Source organism: Castor canadensis, chromosome 7, assembly GCF_047511655.1.
Source record: "Castor canadensis chromosome 7, mCasCan1.hap1v2, whole genome shotgun sequence".
Classification (NCBI taxonomy): domain Eukaryota; kingdom Metazoa; phylum Chordata; class Mammalia; order Rodentia; family Castoridae; genus Castor; species Castor canadensis.
In genome coordinates this window covers 73,392,152-73,411,104 of record NC_133392.1, presented here as the reverse complement: position 1 = coordinate 73,411,104, position 18,953 = coordinate 73,392,152, and the positions used below count along the sequence as shown (strand labels likewise).

Genomic DNA, 18,953 nt, shown 5'->3' with positions numbered 1-18,953 from the left:
GGAATGTTTGCAAAAAAAAGAGAAAGAAAAGAAAAGGTTGAGTGAGGTATGAGGGATCAGGACTGCCTGCTGACGAAGGGTGATGGGGAGGGTGGGTGCAGTTGCAATTTAAAATAGAATGTTCTGTTGGGTGCCAGTGGCTCATGCCTGTAATCCTAGCTACTCAAGAGGCAGAGATCAGGAGGATCAGGGTTCAAAGCCAGCCCAGGAAAATAGTTCATGAAACCCTATATCAAAAGCACCCAACACAAAAATAAAGAACTGGTGGAGTGACTCAAGTGGTAGAGTGCCTGCCTAGCAAGCATGAGGCCCTGAGTTCACACTCCAGTACCACTAAAATAAATAAATAAATAAATAGAATGTTCCAAGCAGTCTACGTTAAGAAAATAACTACTAGAAGGGGGTGAAGAAAGTAAGTACACTGATAAAGGGAGAAAAGGGTCAGGCGAACCTGTTTAGAGACCAGCAGGAGGTTGTGTGGGAGCTGGAGGGGACAGACAATTGGAGTGGAGACAGACCCTAAGCTTGAAGACATCAGGTCTAAGAGGTCACTGAGGCCAGGCCACATACATTGTCACAAGGACACTGGCTGTTAATGTGAATGAAATGGTGTCATTGCAGTTTTTAAACAGTAGCATGTCCTGGCTTAGGTATTTCATGAATCATTTTGGCTATAGTATTGAAAATTGCACAGGAGGAGGGCCAGAAGCAGTTAGGGAGTTGTGTGTCATCCAGCTTGGAGATGTTGATGGCTCACTCCAGGCTGATAATAAGTGGTGGGAGGTATTGACCTCATCATATGTTCTTTTTTTCCTTCCTTCCTTTCTTTTTTTTTTTTTTTTTTTTAGCGGTACTGGGGCTTGAACTCAGGGCCTATACCTTGAGCCACTCCACCAGCTGTTTTTTTGTGATGAGTGTTTTTTGAGATAGGGTCTCGGGGACTATTTGCCTGGGGTGGCTTCAAGCCACGATCCTCCTGATCTCTGCCTCCTGATTCGCTAGGATTACAGGCATGAGCTACCAGTGCCTAGCCACCTCATACATTCTGAAGGTAGAATCAACAGCATTTCCTGAAAGAATGGATGTGCTGTGTAAGACAGGAACTAAGATGACTCCAAACTTTCTTTCCCCAAACAACTGAAAGACCAGACCAGATTTGCCAGTTGTTGGACAAGTGAGTCTGCAGTTTAGAAAGAAGCCCCAATTAGAAACAAATATTGGATAATTGTCACAATATAGATGACATTTAATGCCAAGAGACTAAATAAAAGGATAAGTGTCCTTAGAAAGGAGGGAATCAAACACTGAGTCCTGAGGCATTCCTTCAGTAAGAGGTCAGGAGAGGAGGAAGAACCAGGGAAGGAGTCTGGAGATAGAAATAAAAACTAAGTTGTTTTGTGTCTCTGAAACCAAGTGTATGAAAGAGGACATAAGAGAGGAAATTTAGGAAAAGTACACAAACCAGATCATGGGAAACCAGTAGCTTCCTCACAGATCATATCAGGGGGAACAGGTTATCTAACTCCACCCAGAACCACCCCAAAACACCTCCTTCAAAACAGCATTTTCATCTGGACCCAAACAAAGGCAGGTTTATAAGAGCCCCTAATTATATGCACATTGAAGTCACATGTGCAGTCAGTTATCAAAAGCCACTCTAAGTACAATGCAAATCTCCTCCCCTTGCTCACTCTTGATCTCTTGGTGCTCTTGAGCTACAGGTACTGCTCTTACTTCACCTTGCTCAGAGCATACTTCACCTTGCTCAGAGCATGCTCCCCCTGCCTCTTCCTTGGGGAGTAAGTATACTTTTCTGCTTTCTCTCACTTAGTCTCTCTCACTCTCTCACTTTCAAATCTCTGCTACTACTTTGCAGTCTGGGTGTGTCTCCGTCCAAATATTTGTTCTATCAGGATACCAATGACTTGAGATCTCCTTAATCAGGGTTTTCTGAGACCACCCATTGGAAGGAGTGATCAGTACAATGAAACCATGCCCAGCCGCTACCTATTTGGGCTGAATACTAACACTATATCTGAATGCCTACATTGGCCCTTTTTTCTATAAACAAGACCCTGGCTCAGTGGTCTTAACCAATAGCAGGGCCATGTCTGCATGGACTAATCATATGCCGCAAGGTTCCCCAATCCATATTGCTTTATGGACTAGGCTGGCCCAGAGTTACATCCCTTTGGATACTAAATACAAAGCATTGGAACACCTTTTATGCAGTATAGTGCAATGCTAGCCATCTATTGAGAGAGGAAATTCCATGGTAGGTTAATTTGGTTAACTTCCTCAGTCCTGGCCCTGATCCCTGCCTTTCCCCCACTGACCAGATCCCACAAAAAAAAATACCCACATGAATTATGATGCCTTGTGCACTGTGATCCCTTATCCTTCTCACCACTGCTAGTGCAGCAAATCCTCAAGGAGTTTTTGTCAGATCGAACTGAACTGATACTTTATCATATTTCTCTCTACTCCTATGGTAAAGGGGAAAAAGTAGTAAAGGAAGAACCTGCATTCTTTATATGACCTAAGTGAACAATGTAAATTTTATACTCCTATCCTAGACTGTGATCAGGTTTCCAATAGAGAGGAAAGTAGTTCAGCAGAAGCAGAGACCTCCCTGATGCTGGGGAGCATCCTACTTCTACATGAGCTCTTTCAGCCTGGCTGGCTCTGAAACATCAGAGTATCAGTTTTACCTGGAAATGAGGAACAACACCATCTCCAGAATCCATGCCCTTCACACATCCTGAACCACACTTTTTTTGAGTTACTTCATAAGAGCCATAAGGGGGCCATGTTGCTTAGGGCTTGGAATCTTTACTCATTCTCCATCCAAAATCTCACTTGTGTTTTCATGGACACAACACAAAGACACCAGGAGTGCAGTGACCAGCAGTTAATTTCAAAGGTAGCTGATTCCAGGTCTTAAGGGAAGCATTTCTCATTTAGGCACAGAATGTAAATTCCATTTGCATAGAGCAGAGGGAGCTGCTACCCTTCCATCCCTGGGTAAACTCAGTGAAAAAAATCAGGGTATGAAAATTGCTGGTCGTAGGATGGTTGAATTCTTATATAATTAGAAGTATATAATCCCTGAGTTCTAGCAAAGTCAATGAGTAAACAAGTCCATTGTAAAGAAAAATATCATTTCGGTTTCTCCCAACTAATAGAATCATATAAAAATGAAATGGAGAGTAAAAACACTGTGATGTTGATGGATTATGATGAGAACTGAGGTGAAGAAAATAAGTGCTTTAAGTCATCCAATTCTCTAAATAACATTGGAAACCAGGGAGTCGGATGTGCTCAAGCTTATCTGCACCAAATCTGGAAAATGTGGCAAGATTACTAACTGCAATTTGACAATGACATGATGGGGCCCCCAAAGCAATTCTAAAGATAGCTGATCTCCGTGCAGAGATAAGAGACATAACTCAGGTTTCTTCAAAGGGTCAATTCAATGGTCACAGTCAAGATCAAGTTTGTAATTGTTGTAATTTCACCTTCTGCTGCAAAGAGCATCAAGTCAGAAGCAGCACTGCCCAGAGAGGAGCAATTTTCTCCGCAAAATTATTTTCATTAATAGAGCTTTTAGGGAAGGTGACCAAGCTTTTGATCTTTTCAAAGTTCTGATTTTGAACTACCATATCACGTATTAAATCAAAAAATTTAAGAGAATCTAAGCTGTATCCACTTGCCAGTTTTAACCTTACAATCCTATAAATACCAACTGGAAGGTCTTGGGGGCCTTCCAGTATCTCTTTTTTTCACAAGAGAACATTTAGGGGAGTATGTTAGTGTGCACTTCCTGGGTAACTCTTGCTGTTAGTTTGACAGAGAGGTGTTTAGAATCTTGCCAATGCTGTGCAGCAGCCAAGCAAACATTCTAGTCCTCAAATGTCCTCATGGTTAGGCTAGGAAGCTGCAGCACAAATCTTGCCTACCCAGGAAATGGGTCTTCCCTGCACAGCCAGAAAGCAGGTGTTTGCAGGCCACATGATAGCTTTCAAACTTGGAGAATCAGAAAGGAAATATATTCAATTAGTTCAACTCTCTTATAAAACCAAAAGCTAGACAATATGAGTGGCTTTCCCGAGTTTAGTCCATCAGAGGCAAGGCCATACTAAACCTTATGATCTGATCATGGTGCAGTACATCCTTCTTGAATGTATTTGACATTCAGGATCATCCTGCCAACCACCCATCTGCAGAGCTCAATATTAAAGAGAGCAGTGTGGCTTCAGAAATCTGAGTAGGACTTTCTGCTTCCTGTTTTCAGTGCACTAATTACCACAATTACGGTAAATATGCAAAGAAAGGGTTTCTTGGAATAATCTTTATCTGGGGCCACATAATATACATAGTTTGGGGATCTGTGTAATTACTGTCCCCCCAATTCAATCAGGGAGGGCAAGCAATTTCTGTGCCTTTCCCAATCAATATTGTTAGTTTCTTTGCCACAAGCAGTGATGTGCTAATTACCAGATGCAATCAGATTCAAACCATAAATGGAATTTTCAAATATTGCTGAAAACCAAATGGAGTAAAGTTTGCTACATTCTTATGAACCAAACTTAACTGGAAAACTAACAGCACTCTCATTTCTGTTGACCTACTTATGAGTTGACATTTAAAAGAAAAGTAAAAAGAGCAGGATACCCTGCACTCAGAAGTCAAGGAGGCACCAGTCTTTGATTCTCAATGCAGGGAACTGGATTTTCAATTGTCATTTGGCTGAGTAATGGGTTAAGCAAAGAAGAATTTGATTAAATATGTGCTTTCAGTTGTTTGAATGTGCCTGACATTATCAGTTCTCAGCCACATTTGAAAAGTATTCCCATCTTGTGGTCAATCACATCTGTGATAAGAGATGTAAATGTTTCTTCTGTAAATGACAACTCAAAAATAGCATGTTTGGGTAAAAATAAACAAACACATATATCTGTACACATACACACACATTCAACTGAGAACAAAGAGTAATAGCCAATCTTGGAATGAGCTCCTCTTTTCACTGTGGTTTCTGTGCTGACTATTGATTTGTATTCTTAGGGAGGGTCAGATCCAGCAGCTGACCTCATATACCAAGTTGGTCTAAGCAAAAGATGATGATTTCTTATTCTTTAGAATCTGACATTTAGAGAGTGGTGTCTAATGAAGGTTTCTTTTCTGGGCTATCCCATTAAAAGAAAAGTACCTGTCATTCAGTGTGGATGCATCCCTCCAAAGAGCTGTAGGAGATCAATTTGAGGGTCTTGAATATGAAAGGAGCCCCCAACCCCCACCCCACCATGATGTAAACAGGGTTCGGGCTGTCCTTGAACAGCCAGGCCTGAAACACCATGAGTGACTCTCCTAATCTTATTTCTGCTCAACTATGGAGGGTCTTACTTTTTTCTTTTAGTGTGGAGGGAGAGGGGAAAAAAACTCTGCCCTGTCAATGCCACACAAGGGAATTCTCTTAAACAACTAAACTTAACCGCGGGCTTTTCCTTCACGGACATATTTTAAATGTGTAGAATGTTAGATGGCAGTTAGAAAAATGACAAGTGTCTGTTTTCATTAAAGTCTCCAAGTGCATGGATGTAATTGACAGCCTTTCTGAGGCTTGGAGGAACTTCCAACTTTGGGGTTTCCATAGCAACATGCCCCCACTGCTAGAGCTGTGCTGTTCACAGCCATCAGTTACAGGAACCCACATTTTAGACACCCTGTTAAGTTATCAAGGAATTTTACCATCTCAAAGGGTAACAAATCCAATTTTCTGAGCAGGTAAGATTTTTTGCTTTCAGGGCTAAGCTTCTATTTCAGATTTCCAAGAATTCTTTGTTTAATTTGTGCATCTTTTCTTCCAGTTTTGGATCTGAAACATAGTTCTTGTCCATAAGGTTGTAAGTCTTAAGCTGAACTGGTTACCTCTTTCATATCCTTCCAAAGGAGTGACGTGGCACCAAAACCTGTCCATGTCCTTTGAGAGTTAATACTTGCCACGCTTCTGCATCTGAGTTATCAAGGAACTGCATACTCAGAAGACCCCAGGTGAGGCGGGAGGATAGTAGAGGTTAGCTGCCACATAAGAACTTGACCCCTTGCTGGTGGAGGCTGAGTCTCACCCTGAGCCTCACACTGAACCACTGTTGACGGGATATGCTAACCTGACAATACATAACATACTTAGTATATATTATTTAATTTCATCATCAGAGCCTGAGTTCCTACTCATCCTAAGTATATGGAGCAAAACCAAGGTTAAATGCCATGCTTAGGACTACAGGGCTTGCAAATGGCAATACAAGGATTTCAAACCCACATGCCCAACTTCTCCCTGGTGTGCTAGACACTAAGAAGGAATTTGAAGACTGTGGATGTCTTGACCTTCCCAAAAGGGAGGACCTTCAGGATACAGAAAAGGTGGATTCTGCTGTGAAACCCATTCAATGAGATGTCCTCACAAATTGCTACCTGTGTAAGACCCATTGGTATTTAAAAATCAATTGTCCCTTAAATGTGTATGTCGCCACCTTCTGGGCTACAATGCACAAAGGATCATCATCTTTCTTCTGAAAGAAAAGACTGCCACTCTAGTGCTTTCTTACTTGTATGTAAGGCTCTATGTTCAAACAAGGTGGCTGGGATCTGTCCTAATCAAATTTTATCAATTAATGGAATCAGTCACTGCTCATTTACCTGGGCACCTCTGACAGAGTCTATAAACAGCCCTTCACAGACAAGATCTTCCAGATATTAGATACAGGCTGAATAGCTTCCTTCAAACCCACAATGGGAAAGGAATGTTCATATTCCCACGTAGGGAAACAAACAAAAAATGCCAAGACAAGTATACATTTAGGACTTAGTCATTTCCATTGCTCTTAATTGAAAACCTGTGTCACAAGGGCTTTGTCTTCATTTTTCAGGAGGGTTTCAGAACATTAGCAACATATAATGTAAGTATGAAATCAGGGACCAATCAAATCAAGGAGACTCATCAGTAACTAACTGGCCCTCCAAAATTAGGGTGTATAATGTCAAGGCCAAGCCAAGGACTACTGATTACCATGAGTGACAGCTGAGTGCCTCCTCTGGCAATTCACACAGACAGTGATGAAGTAAAAAACAACAGGGCAGTAGGCACAGAGAGCAGTATCCAGTGCTTTGAAATGTCAGCTCAAATATAGCAGATAAAACACTTAAAATAAAAAAAAACAGAAGCAAACAAAATTGGAGATGATTGCCTCTCTCCTGGGAAAATGGGCTATGTCCTGGCATCGTCCCAGGAATGCTATGCACTCCTTCCCCAGCTAACTCAGCTGGTCAGGAACATACTGCAGAATGTGCTTTTTGTACTTGGAGATCCCCAGCACCCAGAGAAGGAAACATGGAAAGAGAAAGTTCTTGCAAATTTGAAGCAGAAAAGCAAATTGAATTTTCTCATTATTCATTGTTTCTACAGATATTTATTTGGGTGTTACTCTGGACCAGACACTGGGGAACAAGTCATAAACAAAATATTCCCATGGTAGGGAAAGACATAATAAACTGGAAAATGTTTGCATCAAATGGTCATAAGGGGTGCTGGAAATAAACTAAGGTAAGGAGGAAAGAGTTCTTATTTGAATACGGAGGCCATGGAGGCCCACCTGATGAGGGCACATTTCACCAGACATTTGAAATGAGGAAAACATACATCATGATATACAAAAGGAAGAGGAAGAGGAGAGAAGACAGAACCCATGCAAAAACCCTGACGTGCTATCATGTTGAGCACTGCTTGTTTCAGCCAAGCAAGGGCATCAAGAACTTGAGAGGTAACCAAGTGATGCAGATTTCAGGGTCCCTAGGAAGCAGACTCTGAGAATAAATTTTTTGCACAGGAAGTTTGCTCAGGGAGTTTGCTCAGGATCAATACTTATAAAAGAAAAGAGGAAGAAACAAGGTTGAACAAAAACAGTAGTTAGACCATAATATGGTCTCAACAGAGAACTCAGTCAGTCACTCAGGGAGCTCTCCAATTCAGATGGCCCTTCTGCATTGTCCTGCATTATGGCAAGGAGGTCAGGCTCTATGCCCATCCATACACCAGTCTTGGGATGCAGGCTGCCCCAGGAAAGAGGTACAGCCTGAGAATGAATAGCTTTCTTCATCACTAGGAAATTTCCACAGGGGCTGACAGTTGAAGGAAATAATTCCTTCAGTCCTGAAGGGAAATTTAGGCAACACATCACAGCATTCACTACATTGAAGTGTGGATGTTGAAGGATAAGGACTGAAGCACATAGGAAGCCAGATGTTTTCAAAGAAATGGATAGCATCTGGGCTTATCATGTGTTGTCAGTGGAGGGTTTAAGAAGACATACAATTAGCCTTCCATGTTCATGGAATCCTCATCTACATGTTTAGCCAACTCAGCTCAAAAACATTTGAGAGCTGGGTACAGGCATGAGCCTGTAATCCTAGCTACTCAGGAGATAGAGATCAGGAGGATTGAGGTTCGAAGCCAGCGCCGAGCAAACAGTTCATGAGACCCTATCTTGAAAAAACCATCACAAAAAAAAAAAATGGCTCAAATGGTATGGTGCCTGCCTAGCAAGCAGGGGGCCCTGAGTTCAAACCCCAGTACCACCAAAGAAAAAAAAATGGGGAACAAAAGTGTCTCTCTACTGAATATGAACAGACTTTTTCTTGTCATTATTCCTTAATCAACATAATAACTGTTTTTCTAGCCTTTACATTGTATTAAGTATTCTAATAATCTAGAAATGGTTTAAAGTATACAGGAGAATATGTGCTGATTAGATGCACGTATATGAATTTAATATAAGGAACTCGAGCATCACAGCTCTCAGTAACCATAGAAAGTTCTGGAACAAATCCCCTGTGGATTCCCAGAGAAAAGTGCATTTTCAAAGGATAATTCTAGCTGTTGGTTTCAGAATAAACTGTTGAGGTGAGGAGTACAGGTGGGAGGTTAAAAATGACATCATTGGTATAGAACTTAAAGGAAACAAAAATTGCAAAAGAGAAAGAAAATACATTTTCAACAAGGGCAGCAAAGTCATCAGAATGCCAAGGTGTTGTTGGGAAGCTGCTGCTGCTGCTGTTGCATTAAAAAAAAAAAAAAGATGGAAAAGGAAGCAGAGAGCAGATCTGTCTAGACAAAGAGGACACAAGAAAAAGGCCCAGCAGTTCACAACTGGACAAACAGAAAAACAAGAAAGCTCTTTGATGCAGATGAATCAGAGATTCAAACAAATCTAGTATGCTGGGGGCAGAAAAATATAGAGGATTAGTCTCTTTGATAGTTCTCAGGACAGCTTAGACAGTAGATCAAGGTAGAGTTCAGGAAAGGTGAGATTCATCAGAGAGCTGATAAAAGACAATGAGCATCCTTATGTGGAGGGCTGTGGTTTTGGATATGGGGTACATTAGAACCAGCTGAGGACATGATAAGAACATAGAGGTTCAGGCACATTAACACAGAATACATCCTGGCCTTTATAATTCACTGTTTCCCAAGTGAGGCTGACACCTATCAGAGCTAGAGAACTAAAGGCTCTGGAGAGGGCTTTACAGGCTGACAGTGTTTAGATGGCCTCCTCTGTGAAAGACCAGTCTTGTTCCCACTCAAAATCAGAGTTAAAATTCCAGGTATTATATGGAGTGTTTCTACATGAAATCATCTTCTTTCCTATGGAAAGACTTAGAGCCCCCAAACTGGGGTTCTCCTTGGTGATAGGAATAGAGGGGAGCAGAGTTGCCAGTGCTTTGCAACAAAGTCTCTTTAGCATAGCTCAGGAACAAGGATTAGACTCAGGGAGGGAGAGACTGGATGGAATACATATTAAACCTTTTTAATACCTTCATGGGACAAAAATTAAAATGATTAAATTATATGCAGATATCTTCCAATTATGAAATTATTTTGAGAACATGGAGTAAAAAGCTTTTCCATATTCATTCATAAGAAAATAAAACTCCAGCCCTGATAACTTCCATGCAGAGTAACTTACAGCAAATGACACAAGCTTTCCTACCATGTTACAACCACAGTAACTCCAAAGAACTGGCAAGAGGCACCAGCAATAACCCACTAATCCAGTTGATTCTTGGGAGACGATGCCATTCCTACTTGGTAGTAATATATACCTCAGGCTACACAATGGCATTTTCTTAACAGGGTGCAGTAATAAAAATGCAACTTGCTTTTAATCCACAGGGATAAGGGTATATTAGTTGGAATTCTCCAGAGAAACAGACCCAATAATATAGACAGAGAAAGATAGATGGACAGACAGACAGATAGATAGAGATAGAACTGGTTCATGTAATTATGGAGGCTGAAATTTCATACTCATTGCAAGCTGGAGATCCCACAAGGCTGGGATCAAGGCCTGAGAGATGGAGAACTGATGGTCTTTTGGTGTAGGTTCTAGTCCAGAGTTGAGAGCCTAAGATCCAGGAAGGCAGAAGAAGATGGATGTCACAGCTCAAACATCTACTCTTCCTCTACCTTTTTGTTCTACTCAAGCCCTCAATAGATTAGATGAGGCCCCATATTGAGGAAGGCCATCTTCTTACTGAGTCCACTGATTCAAATGTTAATCACTTCTAGAAATAAGCTCACAGACAATCCTGGAAATAATGTTTGACCAGATATTTAGGTATCCCATTGCCCTAGTCAAGTTGTTGTAAAATTGAACAATGTAGGAAGGTCTCAAAACTTTGTAACTGATCAAATTTACCCTTTTCAGGTAATTTAAAAGGAAAAAGCTATGAGCCAGTGTTTGTACTGCTAATAAGTAAAGATTGCAGACAGACAAGCTTAGACATAAAGTCCCAGAAATATGTCAACAATTACCCAGAAGGCAAGATCTGATTTAAAGCAATGTAGTCTCGGAGACTATTTTGATAATAGTAATAGTATCCAAAAGAGAACAAAATCAAGATGAACATAAACAGAGGACAAGAGGTTTCGCTAATAAATGTAACTACCAATCTTAAAATATATCATGCAAGAAAATATTCAACAATTTAAATCATTAGCTAAATTAATAAGGAAAATGTTGTAGGAAGAATTTGAAACACAAGAACTTCTCTTATGCAGTAAAAGGGAGTTTGAAATTACTGCATTTTACCACAACTGGGTGATTATATAAGAATGATTGTTAATGTCTTCAAATAATCACCTTCCTTCATTGTTAAAAGCAAGTTTATAAGATGGCAGCTAAAGGGAGGAAGCAGAAAGCGTGTCTCCTAAAGTGAAATCTTGGAGAGATGCTGGAGACACATTTTGCAGGCAAGGCCACCGAGAATAGGCAAAACATTGACCCCTCCACACCTCCAGCCTGTGCAGAGCATCTCCACTTCATGTTGAATGGAAAAACCAGGAAGGCTCCCGGGCTGCCACCAGTTGCCTGCGCCCAGACGGCTTGGGAAGACGCAGACCACAAGGTGAGCTAAGCAGCATGCGGTACTCCCCCACACAACCCTGGGCCAGATCAGCCCCCTGGACAGAACAATCCCCACTCAGGGAAAAAAGAGAAACTGAGTAATAAGCAATAAGAACAATAAAGACACGTAGCAAAGAGGGTGGGGCACCCTGAGTGCTGAAGGGGGTAGGGGAATCCCTCCCAGAACTGTACATAAAAAAGCTGGGCCTGGCTGGAGAGGGCAGGACGGGGGCACGCACCCAGTAACCAGGATCAGGAAAGATTGTAAGAGTGGCAGAAGGAGGAAAACTCCACAGGAGAGGGGGGAAGAGCCACCTCCCACGTGAGCTGTAAATAAACATGCAAGAATGAGAAAGCGGGTACAGTGTCACCTCCCCCAGTGTGCTTGGAAAGGAGAAAGCTTGTAGCAGTGGCATTGCATACAGAACTCTGAGTAAACAAAGCCTACGGAGCCAGGTGAGTGCTAAGCTCACCCCAGAGATCTGCATAAATAATGGTGCCAGCAACAGCAGGCTGACAGCAGTGGGCAGGCAAGCCACAGCTGCAGATGCCATTCTCAGAACTGTCACCAGACTCTTTTTTTTTTCTCTCTCCCTACCTTTGACGAGAAAACAACCAAACTACACTTGCATGCTGAAAAACTTACTGGAACTGTATTGCATTTGAACTTGGGACACTTTGTGGGTTTTCTTCTCTTGTTTTGTGCAGCTTTGTTCTATTTTATGTTACCCCTATGATGAGACAACTACAGAACAACATCTGAGGCATCATCTCCAGGATTGGAGGCTGAGGGAAGAACACCAAAATTATTAAGACTGAAACTTCATTGCATTTGAACTTGGAAGTTTTTTTTTTAATATATATATATATATATCTTTCATTTACTTATTTTTTAATTTTTATTCTTATCTTTATTCTTTTTATTTTTTATTTTCAATCCTCTGTCTCTCTAATGCCTTTTCAGCTTACGGTGGATTAGTACACTGTCTCTCCATGTTTATAACTTTGAAACTTTTTTTGTTTCTTTCTTTGTGTTTTTTTTCTACTTATTTGTTTTTCCCTTTTCCTTTAACTTCTTTGCTTTCCATCCCCTCTCACCCTTCCATTCTAAATATCACTAGTGCTATTATTACAAGCCAGAAAATGCTTCATTGCACACAGTACAGGGACAATAACAACACGAAGGGCAATGACAGGAAGACAGAAAAAATAGGGAAACCAGTTTCCCCACAGCAAAAAATTAGTACAGGAACTGGAGGGAAATGAAGAAAACAAATACTCAGATCCTGACTCCAACAAAATGAAGATAAACTATGCCAAAGAACTTAATGAAGCCCACAAGAATAATTTAAAAGAAGACATACTACAGGTACTCAATGAGAATTTTATAGAGACGATACTAGATATGATCAACCAAAATGTACAGGAGGCACTCAAGAAATTCCAAGACCACAAAAATAGACAATTTGAAAAAGCAAAAGAAGAAATAAAGAAAACCATAGAAGCACTGTATAAACACCAAAGTGGAACAGAGAACATGATGAATAAATGGATAAATGAACTCAGAACAAAAATAGCCAACATTAAGAGAAATGACACAGGATATGGAAAACCACAGAAAAAAGAACAAAACAGAATTGCAAAACAAAATGGAAGCCCAATCCAGCAGAATAGAACAAACAGAAGACAGAATCTCAGAACTCAAAGATGAAATGGTAATTAAAGGAAAAACTGAAGAACTATTAATTAAACAACTCAAGACCTGTGAAAAGAAAATGCAAGAACTCACTGACTCCATCAAAAAACCAAACTTGAGAATCATGGGCATTGAAGAAGGAGAAGAGGTGCAAGAAAAGGGAATGCATAATATATTCAACAAAATAATAACAGAAAATTTCCCAAATCTAGAGAAAGATATTCCCATACAGATGCAAGAGGCCTCCAGAACACCAAACAGACCAGATCAAAATAGAACTACCCCACGACATATCATCATTAAAACAACAAGTTCAGAAACTAGGGAAAGAATATTGAAGGCTGTAACAGAAAAAACAAATAACATACAAAGGTAAACTTATCAAAATCACAGCAGATTTCTCAACAGAAACATTAAAAGCAAGAAGAGCTTGGGGTGAGATCTTCCAGGCACTGAATGAAAATAACTTCAACCCCAGGATACTCTACCCAGCAAAACTATCATTCAAAATAGATGGAGCAATAAAAGTCTTCCATGATAAGCAGAAACTAAAACAATATGTGACCACAAAGCCACCACTACAAAAGATTCTTCAACAGATTCTGCACACAGAAAGTGAAATCCAACATAACCATGAAAGGACAGACAGCACCAAATTACAGGAAAAGAAAAAGCAAGAAAGTAGAGAGTAACCTCAACTTAGGTACACACAATCAAACCATCAAACAACTAAGACAACTAAATGATAGGAATCACCACATACCTATCAGTACTAACACTTAATGTTAATGGACTTAATCCCCCATCAAAAGGCACCATTTGAAGAAATGGATTAAAAAGGAAGATCCAGCAATTTGTTGCTTACAGGAGACCCATCTCACTGACAGAAAAAAGCATAGGTTTAGGATGAAAAGTGGGAAAAAGATTTACCAAGCCAAAGACCCCCCAAAACAGGCAGGAGTAGCAATACTTATCTCTGACAAAGTAGACTTCAAACTTAAATTGATTAGATGAGATAAAGAAGGACATCCCATACTAATAAAAGGGGAAATAGACCAAACTGAAATAACAATTATCAACCTATATGCACCCAATGTCAATGCACCCAATTTCATCAAACATAACCTAAAGGACTTAAAAGCATATATTAACTCCAACACAGTGGTAGTGGGAAACTTTAACACCCCACTATCACCAATAGTGATAGGTCATCCAAATAAAAAATCAATAAAGAAATCCTAGATCTAAAATATACAATAGATCAAATGGACCTACTTGATGTCTACAGAACATTTCATCCAACTTCTACACAGTATACATTCTCCTCAACAGCCCATGGAACCTTCTCCAAAATAGATCATATCCTAGGGTACAAAGCAAGCCTAAGCAAATATAAGAAAATAGAAATTATACCATGCATTCTATCTGATCACAATGCAATAAAACTAGAACTCAACAACAAAAGTAAAGACAAAAACATGCAAGCAGCTGGAAAGTGACTAACTCATTGCTTAATGAAAAATGGGTCATTGATGAAATAAAAGAGGAAATTAAAAAGTTCCTGAAAGACAATGAAAATGAAAACATAACCTACTGGAACCGAAAGGGACACAGCGAAAGCAGTCCTGAGAGGAAAGTTTATAGCCATGAGTGCATATATTAAAAAGACTGAAAGATCCCAAATCAATGACCTAATGATACATCTCAAACTCCTAGAAAAACAAGAACAAGCAAGTCCCAAAACAAATAGGAGAGAAAAAATAAGAATAAGAGCTGAAATCAATGAAATAGAAACAAAAAAAAACATACAAAGAATTAATGAAACAAAAAGTTGGTTTTTTGAAAAAATAAACAAGATCAACAGACTCCTGGCAAACCTGACTAAAAGAAGGAGAGAAAAAAACCCAAATTAGTAGAATCAGCAATGCAAAAGGGGAGATAACAACAAACACCATGGAAGTCCAGGAAATCATCAGAGACTACTTCAAGAACCTATATTCAAATGGATTAAAAAATCTTAAAGAAATGGTCAAATTTCTAGATCATCCAAAACTGAACGAAGAGGATATTAATCACCTGAATAGATCTATAACACAAAATGAAATTGAAGCAGCAATCAAGAGTCTCCCCAAAAAGAAAAGTCCAGGACCTGATGGATTCTCTGCTGAATTCTATCAGACCTTTAAAGAAGAATTGACACCAACCCTCCTTAAACTGTTCCATGAAATAGAAAGGGAAGGAAAACTGCCTAACACATTTTATGAAGCCAGTATTACACTTATCCCAAAACCAGGCAAAGACACCTCCAAAAAGGAGAATTATAGGCCAATATCCTTAATGAACATTGATGCAAAGATCCTCAATAAGATAATGGCAAACTGAATTCAACAACACATCAAAAAGATTATTCACCATGACAAAGTAGGCTTCATCCCAGGAATGCAGGTGTGGTTCAACATATGAGAATCAATAAACATAATAAACCACATTAACAGAAGCAAAGACAAAAACCACTTGATCATCTCAATAGATGCAGAAAAAGCCTTTGATAAGATCCAACATCATTTCGTGATAAAAGCTCTAAGAAAACTAGGAACAGAAGGAAAGTATCTCAACATTACAAAAGGTACATATGACAAACCTACAGCCAGCATTATACTTAATGGAGAAAAACTGAAACCATTCCCTCTAAAATCAGGAAATAGACAAGGATATCCCCTATCCCCACTCCTATTCAACATAGTACTGGAATTCCTAGCCAGAGCAATTTGGCAAGAAGAGGGAATAAAAGGAACACAAATAGGTAAAGAAACTGTCAAAATATCCCTATTTGCAGATGACATGATCCTATACCTCAAAGACCCAAAAAACTCTACTCAAAAGCTCCTAGACACCATCAATAGCTATAGCAAGCAGCAGGATATAAAATCAACATAGAAAAATTATTAGCATTTCTATACACTTATAATGAACAAACTGAGAAAGAATATATGAAAACAATTCCATCTACAATAGCCTCAAAAAAATCAAATACCTAGGTGTAAACCTAACAAAGAATGTGAACGACCTCTATAAGGAAAACTATAAACTTCTGAAGAAAGAGATTGAGGAAGACTATAGAAAGTGGAGAGATCTCCTATGCTCATGGATTGGTAGAATCAACATAGTAAAAATGTCTATACCCCAAAAATAATCTACATGTTTAATGCAATTCCCATCAAAATTCCAATGACATTCATTGAGGAGATTGAAAAATCTACCGCTAAATTTATATGGAAACACAGAGGCCACGAAAAGCCAAGGCAACAGTCAGTTAAAAGAACAATGCTGGAGGTATCACGATATCTGACTTCAAACTAAATTACAAAGCGAAATCAATAAAAACAGCATAGTACTGGCACAAAAACAGACATGAAGACCAGTGGAACTGAATAGAGGACCCAGATAGGAAGCCACACAACTATAACCAACTTGTCTTTGACAAAGGCACTAAAAATATACGATGGAGAAAAAGCAGCCTCTTCAACAAAAACTGCTGGGAAAACTGGTTAGCAGTCTGCAAAAAACTGAAACTAGATCCATGTATATCACCCTATACCAATGTTAACTCAAAATGGATCAAGGATCTTAATATCAGACCACAAACTTTAAAGTTAATACAGCAAAGAGTGGGAAATACTCTAGAGTTAGTAGATATAGGTAGGAACTTTCTCAATGGAACCCCAGCAGCACAGCAACTAAGAGATAGCATAGATAAATGGGACTGCATAAAACTATAAAACTTCTGCTCATCAAAAGAAATGGTCTCTAAACTGAAGAGAACACCCACAGAGTGGGAGAAAATATTTGCCAGCTACACATCAGACAAAGGACTGATAACCAGAATATATAGGGAACTTAAAAAAACTAAATACTCCCAAAACTAATGAACCCATAAAGAAATGGGCATGTGAACTAAACAGAACTTTCTCAAAAGAAGAAATTCAAATGGCCAAAAAACACATGAAAAAATGCTCACCATCTCTAGCAATAAAGGAAATGCAAATTAAAACCACACTAAGATTCCACCTCACCCCTCTTAGAATAGCCATTATTAGCAATACCACCACCAACAGGTGTTGGCGAGGATGTGGGGAAAAAGGAACCCTCTTACACTGTTGGTGGGAATGTAAACTAGTACAACCACTCTGGAAAAAAAATTTGGAGGCTACTTAAAAAGCTAAACATTGATCTACCATTTGATCCAGCAATACCACTCTTGGGGATATACCCAAAAGAATGCGACGCAGGTTACTCCAGAGGCACCTGCACACCCATGTTTATTGCAGCACTATTCACAATAGCCAAGTTATGGAAACAGCCAAGGTGCCCCACTACTGATGAATGGATCAAGAAAATGTGGTATCTATACACAATGGAATTTTATGCAGCCATGAAGAAGAATGAAATGTTATCATTCACTGGTAAATGGATGGAATTAGAGAACATCATTCTGAGTGAGGTTAGCCTGGCCCAAAAGACCAAAAGTCGTATGTTCTCCCTCATATGTGGACATTAGATCAAGGGCAAGCACAACAAGGGGATTGAACTTTGATCACAAGATAAAAACGAGTGCACAGAAGGGAGATATGAGGATAGGTAAGACACCTAAAAAATTAGCTAGCATTTGTTGCCCTCAACGCAGAGAAACTAAAGCAGATACCTTCAAAGCAACTGAGGCCAATAGGAGAAGGGGACCAGGAACTAGAGAAAAGTTTAGATCAAAAAGAATTAACCTAGAAGGTAACACCCATGCACAGGAAATCAATGTGAGTCAATGCCCTGTATAGCTATTCTTATCTCAACCAGCAAAAACCCTTGTTCCTTCCTATTATTGCTTATACTCTCTCTTCAACAAAATTAGAGATAAGGGCAAAATAGTTTCTGCTGGGTATCAAGGTGGTGGAGGGGAGAAGGAGGGGGTGGAGTGGGTGGTAATGGAGGGGCGGGGGCAGGGGGGAGAAATGACCCAAGCATTCTAGGCACATATGAATAATAAAAAAATAAAAATTAAAAAAAAGCAAGTTTATGTTCCATCCTTTACTAAGAAAAGAAAAACATGACACATATAACAAAGAATAGAGTAGAAGAAAGAAAAAAAGTTAAGATGTGATGTGGTTTATTGAATGAATAATTTATACCATGTATAGAGAAAAGAAATTGCATAGGTGGGGAAGACCATGCACCATAAAGGAAGATATATAAACAGACACAAACCACAAAGACAAAAAGCTAGTACAGTAAGGTGAATGTGGGAGTGCTGCAGTTCATGTGCAACTGCTGCACCTGCTACAACCCTGTTGAGACTCATGTGTTTTTAGGAAACACTCACCCACCCCCAAATATTGAAGGACTCTTGAGCAGGACCCAAGGAACTTTGCTATTAACACATTTTATCTAAATCATTCCCACAGGTTCTCTACACAGTCTCCACTACACATCTCAAAAGAGCACATGTTGATTATGTTGGTTAGCATAAAAATCGGGATTCCAAACCAGTCTGTCATTGTTTTGCTTTCTTTCTTTCCTTTTTCCTTTCTTTCTTCTTTTTCTTTTTCTTTCTTCTTTCTTTCTTTCTTTCTTTCTTTCTTTCCTTCTTTCTCTCTTTCTTTCCTTCTTTCTCTCTTTCTTTCCTTCTTTCTCTCTTTCCTTCCTTCTCTCTTTCCTTCCTTCTCTTTCTTTTCTTCTTTCTCTCTTTCTTTTCTTTCTCTCTCTCCTTCCTTCCTTCCTTCCTTCCTTCCTTTCTTTTATCA

The 18,953-nt window shown here is 39.5% G+C and overlaps 1 pseudogene; it reads left to right on the top strand.

Moving 5' to 3' along the window:
• The first annotated feature begins 48 nt into the window (after nucleotides 1-48).
• LOC109680914 (heat shock protein HSP 90-beta-like) overlaps nucleotides 49-18,953 on the top strand; it is a 59,624-nt pseudogene continuing 40,719 nt past the window's right edge.